This window comes from Meleagris gallopavo, chromosome 26, assembly GCF_000146605.3.
Source record: "Meleagris gallopavo isolate NT-WF06-2002-E0010 breed Aviagen turkey brand Nicholas breeding stock chromosome 26, Turkey_5.1, whole genome shotgun sequence".
Taxonomy (NCBI): Eukaryota; Metazoa; Chordata; class Aves; order Galliformes; family Phasianidae; genus Meleagris; species Meleagris gallopavo.
The window spans coordinates 3,341,480-3,351,226 of NC_015036.2; the positions used below are offsets into that span (position 1 = coordinate 3,341,480).

A 9,747-nucleotide genomic window follows, 5' to 3' on the forward strand; every position below is an offset into this window, starting at 1 on the left:
TTTTATTCCAGTGTTTTTTTTCTCAGGCAGCGAAGAGTTGTCACTGAGTCTGAGAGGCCCATTTAGAGGAAAATGAGCCTCTGAGCAGAATTGAATGCTCGCTTTCACCGGCTGCTGCTTGAACAGTCTGCTTTGCTTTTCGGGCAAGCCAGGATGCAAACACACATATTTGTTGAGAGCACTTGCACAATCCCAGTGTGTGTGCACATGTGGGCGTGTGTATCTATGTAAAACAAGAGGAGCTGGGTACAGACTTGGGCTGCTTGGGATGTACCTTGCTTGAAAAACAGCAAAGATTTGGTTGTAAGAATGCCTAACGTGGCCAGGTATGCAGTGCATGGTTGTGATAATCCAGCCTTTCTCTGCCAGGATTATTGTGCCTGTTTCAGGGATCCATAGCATTTTATAACCATTAGATGTTTAGAGGGTTTAATTAAGCCATTTTCTGACAAAATCTCTTCTTGGTGGCTGATGGAGAATTTCTGTTGTGGCTCTGTGCTGCTCCCACTGCTCCCAGTTCTAAATGGTTTTTTGGAAACAGGTTACCAAGTTTCAAATGGAGGAGGATATTGTGTTGATGACAATGTTGTTTGGAAAACTCATCTTATTACCGTGAAGAAAATGCCCAATGGAAACATACTGAAGAGACACTATTTTAAAGAGATTTTAACTCTTTTTTTAAAATGAAATTTTGAATTTTGGAACTTTTTAGAGGCTTTGGATTTTCTGTCTCTTCTTGGGGTGGAGGAGAGGCTGCTTTGCAGACATGTTTGCCAGCCCAGAGATGATGGCACAGAACGCAGTGCCCAGACAAGAGGCACGAAGTCACCCATTTACAGCAGCAGAACCAAGCCAAGGAGCTCTAAGGGTGGTCAGGCTGGATGATCTTAGTGGTCCTTTCCAACCTTTATGATCCTTTGGCTTCTCCGTGCTGGCCAAAGGATCCCCTGGTCATCCCAGCTCTGTAGCTGGTGCTCCTCTAATGGGGAGCACTCCTCTCAATTTCCCTCTTTTTAGCCATCCTAGAGGACAAGAGAGCATTCATTCCCATCACAAATGGCAGAGGCAGCCCAGAAAGTAGTTAGCTTCACTGTAGCACATGGCCCTGATTCTTTCTGTCTTTGGACCTCCTTTGCCATGGGATTTTGGCACTTGTGCCGCCGTAAGGAGCAGGCAGTGGTTTGGTTGTGCAGCGCTGATGCTGGGGCACTGGGGCACACATCTCACTGCTGTGAGGGGCAGCACAAACTGCAAACTATTCACTTCAAGCTGATGCTCTGAAATGTTGCTTTTGAGTGAAACTGCTTTACAGTATGAGCCAAAGTATGGTTTTGAACTACGTTAATCCTATTCTAAGCATGCTCTGCATTTAGCATAGCAGGGGCAGCTCAGGACCTTTGCAGTGTTTATGCTCTCTGTCCTTTCTGGGCTGATAGCTGCTCTGGGCTGTGTTGTTGTGAACGTGTGTGTTTGTATCTTTCCTGCCCAGAATGAAAAATAGCTCCTCTCTTTGATCTTCCCTCCTTTGCTAAAAGGTAACCCCAAATAATCCCTCTTATTACATGGGGTAGGTGGTGACATGAGCCAGGATTGGATATAAATGTGACCCTCCTTTTCAGCCATTGCTAACTGTGAAATGTAGAATCTCTGTCCAGGTAAAAAATTTGAGTTGTCATAGCAACAGCAGGATGGCTATTTATTTTTGGATTTCCATTTTCACTGATTTATTTAACACATTGACAATCCATTTATAATGAAGAGGAATTGAGAGGGTTTTTGTTTCCAGCTAGGTTTGTACTAAACCGAGGTTGGGTTGCTTTCCTTTGTAGAAAATAAGCAAAGATAAAAAAGGTAAATAAAAAAGGAACTGTGTAGATTTCAGGGGCTTTTCTTGCAGATAAATCCTTGTGCTGAGTGGAGCATAGGACAGTGAAAACATGGCTTATTTGTGTATTTTGTGTCTTCTGGAAGAACTTCAGCATTATAAAATGGAGCAGAGCTTTAAGTCCTGTGCAGCGTGAGGCAGAAAAGCAGTAGGTGCTTCTTTCCACCTGCCTCTGCTTGCTTGCACACACCTGATGCCAAGCAGAGGACAGCAGAGCCATTGCACACAGCTCCTGGGCTCCTTGCACGAGTCGGGGAGTGCCCAGGGCCACGAGCAGAAGCATCCTTCTCACTTGGGCTGCAGCTCTGCCAGCCTCAGTGCTTCGAATTCTCCTTTTCCTCTGCAGCATTTCTATGTGAGCAGGTGGGAGGTCTGGGGGCTCAGAGGAGCTGCAGGGCAGCCTGGGGTTCAGGCAGCCCAACCCACTGCGCTTCTGCGTGGGCTGGGTCCAAACTGGGGAATAATTGGCCCTATCTCATCCTGAGGTGTTGAAGTTGGCTGTGCTCTGTTTTCGGGACTGCTGATCCTTTGCCAGGCCAGGGGAGGTCAGTGGCCCTTCACTGAGGAGATGTGTCTGCAGGGCTTTGTGTGATGGCTTCAGCCATCCCTGGGTAGGGGCAGCTTTGTCTAAACAAACAGGCAACCACAAATTAGTGGTACCTGGGAATTTTTGCAGCCTTACGCTGTGTTGCTCAAAGCTTTTTGACAACAGTGCCGTATAACAGCAACAAAAAAAAGCACCAAAAAACCCAATGAACAAGAAATCCCTATTGAATGTATCTTCTTCCTGAAATCTCACCTCAGTGCACGCCTTCAGGCACCATCAGATGTTAACAGCCATGCAGCCAAAGCAGGCTTTAATATTTGGTGGCTTTGGAAAGCATCAGAAAATGGGGAAGTTTGAGGCAGGTTTTCCAGAAATGAGCAGTGAAAGCAGAGTGGAATAGCAGAAACAAACCCAGCAAATTTCTGCCTGAGGAATGCGTCTGAGAGCACACAAATGGAACGAATCTCTCCGTGTTTTTCTGCAATTGCTCTGCAGATTGGCTCCTCTCTGGGGTTTGTTCTGTGATGGATTTGGGCGACTAAGATTGATGGCGGTAGAAGAGCTGGTACTGATGGCACATTTGTAAGGCTCAGTAAAAATGGTGAGCCTGGCAGGTACTGGGGGAGCTTTACATCATTTTTTTTTAGTATTGCTGTCCATGGCCTGGATCTGGACTGTTCTCAAGACAAGTGAGAAGGGCAGCCAGCAGCCAACACAGTGTTGCACTTGCAATCCTGATCCATTAATCTGTGAAACGTGGGCTTGTTGTTGGGCCATGCGCTTCAGAGAAAGGTGAGCTCTGACCTTTGTGTTCAGTAAAATCAGCATTATTTCTGTGTCTGATGTTGAGCTTGCAGAAGCAGAGTGCTGTCCATCAGAGTCATGGAGCTTTCCCCATTTATCCTAGGGGAGGCTCAGCTTGCAGATTGTCTTTGGGGCTGAGAGTTGGGGGAAGGGTGGGAAAACCCAGGAAATCAACTTCCAGACATAAATACAATATGGACAAGTCATAAACATTATTAAAGCAAGTCTATCCCTGCAGGGCAGGTTTTTCTTCATAATGCTTTCCTGATTACGCTTCCGCAAAGCTGGGGAAGTGAATAGTGGGCTGATTATCCATGGACCATGATCTACATCAGTGCAAAACTGTTTCCATTGTATGTGAGAAGAGAACTTTGCATATTTACTGGAAGGGAATAGCCATCCTGCTTCTTATTCTGTCTTCAGATTCACAGTGGGCCTGATCCAAAACATAGTCATGTCAATGGGATTCTTTGTTTGGGCTCTTCTTATGTTCCACATTACCATTGCAAAACCTGCCCTGTTTATCATCTTAAATATACATGCTATAAATAGACCCTGCATTGACACAGTTTGTGATCAAACCCCAAACTGATCCATCAAACGCTTGGAAATAGGTTGATCAATGTAGAGGCAATGGGAAATTGTTCCAAATATCCAATAGAAGTGTGGACAAACCAAACGAACCCAAACCAAAAATGACTGACAGTGAGATAGTAACAGAATAGTCTCTAATTGCTTTCAAAAAGCCAACAATAAAAAACCACCCTTGAGAGAAATCCAGGTCATTTGACATCGTATTTTCTTGGACAGCTCCAGTCCTGATGCTCACCTGAAGTACCTGAAGTGCCTTTGTTAAGTTTCCATGTGCAGGATGGCACTGCTTGTTGTGAGTCTGAATCTGCTCCTTGGGCAATAGCCACGAAGCATCAGGCAAAGGTTTGTGTTAGCATCTGTATAACATGAAGGGCTGCTTATCCTCAGTGCGGTCAGAGTAGTAGAACACTTTGATACAAGTGCACAAGGTGCATTGCTTTCTTTATTCAATGATAGAATTCTTTCCAACATCTTAATTAGCATTCATTTGCAATGTAATTCTGGTGCTGCAACAATTTGTACTGGAATTCTGATGGATATGTTCCAGCATTTTTTTTCCCCCCCTATCAACTTTCATAATCTTTTAAATATCTCTCTCCTGTAAACTTTAGTACAAAGTGAAAGTCCTCTTATGCAATCCGAGTTTAATGCATCTGGGTACTGGTTATCAAACAAAGCAGTTCAGACAGATCTCTCTTTTCAGAAATAAAAGAAGTAGCCAACATAAAGCGGTGTAAATAGGAATTTCTGAAGGATATGCAGTAGAATAAGGGCATGACTAAGGGCTCTCAGAAAGCTGAGGGCTCCACTTTAATATCAGAAATCCCAAGTATCTTTTCTGATTTTTGTTAACATAGCTAAGAATAAAAAACTCTCATTTCCAAATAGAGGTTTAATGCTAAGTGACACTTTGCATAATCTGCTTAGAGGGTCACTCTGTGCTCCTACAGTCCCTGCTGTACTTCAAACACCAGCCCTTGTGCAACGAAACAGAGATTCCATGCAGTTACACAGAGCAACGAAGGGGTATCTCAGAGATGGGCACTCCTAAAGGGCTGCTGGTTCAGGTGTTCGTCATGAAAATCTAACACGGAGAAAACAAATGACAGCCGTCACTGGTCAAGATAAAGCATTCGGTTGTCAGTTTCTACAAAGTGTGTGGAAAGTTCTTGGTTTGCTGGAGGAGGAAACTGTTGGGGTACCCCAGAGTGCTGAGAGCAGAGCCTGAGACTGCTGGGTGCGTGGACATGGAAGGTTGGGGGTTGGCTTCAACGCAACTGGTTGTTCCTTACTGGTTGAGCAACATGGAAACTGCAGAGCACATTCCTTGTATTTGCTGCAGTGTCCTGGTGAGTTACGTGTTTGCAGGGCTATTTCTCATGATCTGGGTGTATCATTCTGCTATCCCTTCAGTGTGTCATTCTGTGACAATTTTCTGCCTACGTGCAGAGTCGCCTTTCCTACCTTTGTCTGCATTCTCTCTCTTCTGTTGTATCTTTGCTGCGTTGTATCTTATTGCATCCTATCCTGTCTGCTGCAGAATTCAGTAGGACTTAGGAAGGCAGCAGTTCCAAACCCTGCTAGCTCACCCCAGCTCTGTCCTGGAAAGCCCCCTGTACTGACAATGAGACATAGATCAGCCTTTCTTCCCATTCAGCCCTTGGCTTCTTTGGTAAGACGGCTAAGATGGATGCTTACTGTGATAATGGTGCTGACATTCGCTCACCAGGAATTGGAGTGAGACCATCATTTCATGTCATATAGGTCTCCAGTAACAATCAAACGCTAATGAGTGCCAGGCCATTAGAGGTCTGGCATGCACTCCAGTAGTGTCCCACACTCAGTGTCCTCAGCCCATTATCCATTGTGTCTGCTAGGTATTGCTACAGTTTGCCCCAGCAGCAGAGATGTTGCACAACCACCCAGGGCTATTCTGTTTAGGCTGAATGCCATCTTTTCTGGGCAAGTGTACAGATCGTGTCTTGAACTGTGCCAGACACACTGCTTGTGGTTCATTTTCTGCTTGTGAGCCTGGCTGAACAAAAAAGGCTATATGTATATGTACCAGTAGTGCTCATGTTACATACAATCTGACACCCTGTAGATGGTCTTTGGGGATTAATGAGGCACCCACTGCTGTACAGCATGTTTTGGCAATGGGGAGGGCTGGTGAATCCCATGCCTGTCTTTCTTGTGTGTCCTTGGGTTTCTTTTTGGCACATACATGCAACGAAGTACAAGATGCAAATACTGCCAAGGCTTCTAGTAGAAGAGATGACATTTATATTGTTATACAGTTTGCTGATCTAAACATACCATTGCCTTGCCTTGATAGCCCAGGGCAAGCGCTAATCAGCTTCTTTCATGGGCACCCTGCCATCTGAAAGGGTGAACACAAATAGAGACAGTATGTGCATCATCTAGGAGTGTTGCAAGAACACGATTCCCAGCTGAGAGGATCCAAATCTGTCTGTCTCCTGCGCTTGCATGTTGGCATGAAAGAGAAAAGTGACAGCGTTAAATATAATGTATTTGGAATAAATCAAGGTTGTATTCCGTAGCTGCTTCAAGCAAGTTTTCGTTATATAGGTCACACTATCAACTGATGTAAATTGGCATAGCTTGACTTTAGGCGCTGGAGTTGATGGATTTTGATGTGCTGAACATCTGGCCCCATGTGATTGCACTCCTTCCCTGCATGGAGCTCTGCTACAGGTAGAAAGAAGCCTAAGCAGAGGTTCTGTTCGTATTTTCCTCTCTGGGACATCATCAGAGGCTGTTTGGTTTGAAAGGTGACAGAAGATGAGGAGTTTGGGCCCCAGTGTTGTATTTGCAGCTCTGTCACTAATACTTGATGCTGAGCAGTTTGCCCTCTTAGGACCGGCATGCCTTGCTTTACCTAGAGTCTGTATCAGTTCTTTTATTTAATTAGTACCTCACTACTAAGGGCATTAATTAAGATCAGAGCTGCAACAAGGGAAATTCTGCTTGGATGCAGCAGGAGAACAATAACAGAACAGGGAGAGCAGTTTATAGTTGAAATGGATTCTTAAGCTGAGCCACATTCCTAATGGAGTGTGAGCTGAAGCCTGCTAATGATTTTGTTTTCAAATCTTCAAACTTCACTTGGCTTTGGGTCAAAGATGTTTTTATTTGTAAACAAACCATGTGTTTTCTCAGAGATAGGAGGATGCTTTGGAGTTCTTGTTGTTCCTTACTGATTTACCTTAGACAATCCTCTCCACCCTTCTGTAAAATCAGAAGTAGTGTTAGTGATCCCCCCACCTGCCTCAGTTATTGTTGAAATTAAGTGATGAATATTTGTACAGTGTTCTGCATCATATTTGTATAAAGGTTCTGTGAGACAACGCTGCACTGCTGGCACTGCAGGAGCTGCATCTCTCACAGATGGGATTTGGGAGTTAATCAACTTTGGCAGAACTCAGACTTTTGCTGTTGCAGCTTTTTTTTTTTTTTTTTTAAACTTATTTCTTACATTTTAATTCAGAATACAGACCAGCTCTTTGAGTGCTGTTAGCTGTAGCTCTATCAGCCCCATCCTTCAGTGTTACAGCACAAAGTATCTGTGTAAGAGGTCCAGTGCTATTTAGAAAGTGTTGGTAAGCAACTAGATATAACGTTTAAATTCTTTTTGTCCCATGTAGGTGAACGTTGGCTGAGAGAGAAGGAATAAAGCAGTGTGTTTTACAGCAACCCAGCAGCACAGAAAGCATGTATGTTTATTTTCCATAATTCTGTTTAAGTATCTTTAATTCCTACGTCGTGATCATTTGATTGTTTTTAAAGGAGGGCTGTGAAATCACAGCTTCAAAATATAAGAGATTGAGAGTGACATGCACATGGGTCTGGTCACAAACAATGAAAGTAGAAGTTTGAGCATGGAGTTGTGCTCAGTCAGCACTGTCAGCATTAGGAGAGTGAATCTGAAAGTTGGCACTTGATCTTGTTGAACCTCCTACAGCTGGCCTCAGCCCAACCATGCAGCCTGTCTGCATCCCTACATCAGGCCTTCCTTCCCCCAGGCATGTCAATGCTTCCTCCCAACTTGGTGTGCAGTACTTCCTCCCAACAAGGCGTTATCTGCAAAATTACTGAGGGTGAAATGTGCTGTACCAGTGCTACCTGCATTCTCCAGGCCTGGACTCACTGTTCTTTTTAGGCAAATATCAAACGTTCAGCACGTGAGCAGTGCTGAATTCTCCAGCAGTCATTGGCTGCTTGTGGAGACCGCATCTAATTCCACTACTGAGTGTGATTTTCCTTCTCTTTCAGGATCTGTCAGTACTGGTGAAGTCCTTTCTCTGAACCAGACAACAGAAGCTGCTCTCCTAGTTCATGGCTGCTCCTTCCCACTGGCAAACAACCTTGAGGGGAATCTGCTTTCAGGTGAGATATTCAGCACTCAGTCAATGGAAGTGATTATCTTTTTTTTTCTCCCCTCTATTGGAAGAGCTTTGCTAATTGTGATCTGAAGCGATAATTAAGAGCTAGAAAACCTTTTAGGCTGTTGCTAGGCTCACAAATCCATGCTTCTGCATAGTTGATTTTTTTCCCTGTTTCTATTCTTTGAATTCTTATTCTTTCAGTTAGCTCCTGTTACATCTTGTGCCTCGTTACAGCTAAAACAGCTCACCTGTGAATTTCACACTAAATCTGAAGGCAATACTGTGTCAGAAGGGAGTTTTGGCGGGGTGCTGGTGCTTGTGCAGGTTACACAAGGAGAATGAAGACCAGCAGGTTGGATTCAGTATTGAATAATAGCATCATGTAGAGGTAACACAAAGAACTAATCAGAGACAGGAACAGAAAAAGGACTTATCTTCTGGAAGAAAGAAAGTCAGGTAGAATGAAAGGCAAACCTGAAAGCAGTGAATCTGTTTTACATCAGTGAAGGCAGAGGAGTGCCACTTGGGATTAGCTTGGCCATCAGCAGTGCTCCATGCTGCAGATAACACGAATTCCATAGCAACAAATTTTTAACTTGAAATCCCTGTCTGCAAGGGTGCACAATGACTAGAAACTGGGCTCGTGTTTCTCTGAAATCATTAAAAACTCACTTTCTTTTATTTTTCACCCACCATCCTGCTCAGAAAACTGACTTATTTTTGAAGCCCTTAATTAAGCATGAAAATCTAGCGTTAGGCAGATGCTGTCATTTTCTTCCTACCCCTTCAGCAAAAGCCCCAGTGTAACGTGTTGCACTGGGCTCTGAAGTTGTAGGATGGGTCGCTGGCGATGAGCAGCAACCACACCTGCAGCACATGCCCAAGGACTTGCAGTCAGATGAGTCACATGTTGCATGGGCCAAGTTTAATCCCAGAGAGAATGTTACAACACAGGAAGAAAGCCCTGAAAATAACAAGAACTGGTACAGTATTTGGACCGTAAACACAAGTTAGAACAGTCTGGGTATTTGCTCTAATCCTCTCTGATTCTATTTTGAATTGCGATGTTCCTACTTGCTAAACCACTTTCTGTTTTTACACTTTTTTACCATGACATAAGGAGGAGGGATATTTTGGAAACTGGAGAACTGCTGCTTGCACCAGAATGGCATGCCACTAATTTCTGCAGGTTTGTTGAACCGAGCATTGCCACTCTGTAAGCTCTCTCAGCCTCCTCTAGGATTCCCTATAGAGATCCCCACCTTCCTACAAGGCAGGCCATACCCCAGGTGAGAGCAGTTCTGTTTGCAAGCTCTCACCTGCTTCAAATTAGGTCCTTGGAAATGATGCTCTAAGTATTTGAGAGGGGATGAGGTTGATGTATTGATGGTTCCTCTAAGAGGAACAACAATTCAGTGGGCCCAAACGTGCCCAAAAGACAATGAGTGCATCCTTAATGTAGCCAGGATGAAACATTAATGTGCATTTTTAATTTTTTTTTTTTTTTTTTA

At 44.1% G+C, this 9,747-nt stretch overlaps 1 protein-coding gene across 1 annotated transcript in view; it reads left to right on the top strand.

The window, feature by feature from the left end:
- Nucleotides 1-9,747, top strand: part of LOC109371009 — an 81,291-nt gene that overhangs the window by 60,917 nt on the left and 10,627 nt on the right. Inside the window, exons 4-5 of the transcript XR_004162023.1 lie at nucleotides 7,496-7,564; nucleotides 8,124-8,237. The gene's annotated coding sequence lies outside the window, so the exon portion shown is untranslated. The remainder of the gene's footprint in view (nucleotides 1-7,495; nucleotides 7,565-8,123; nucleotides 8,238-9,747) is intronic.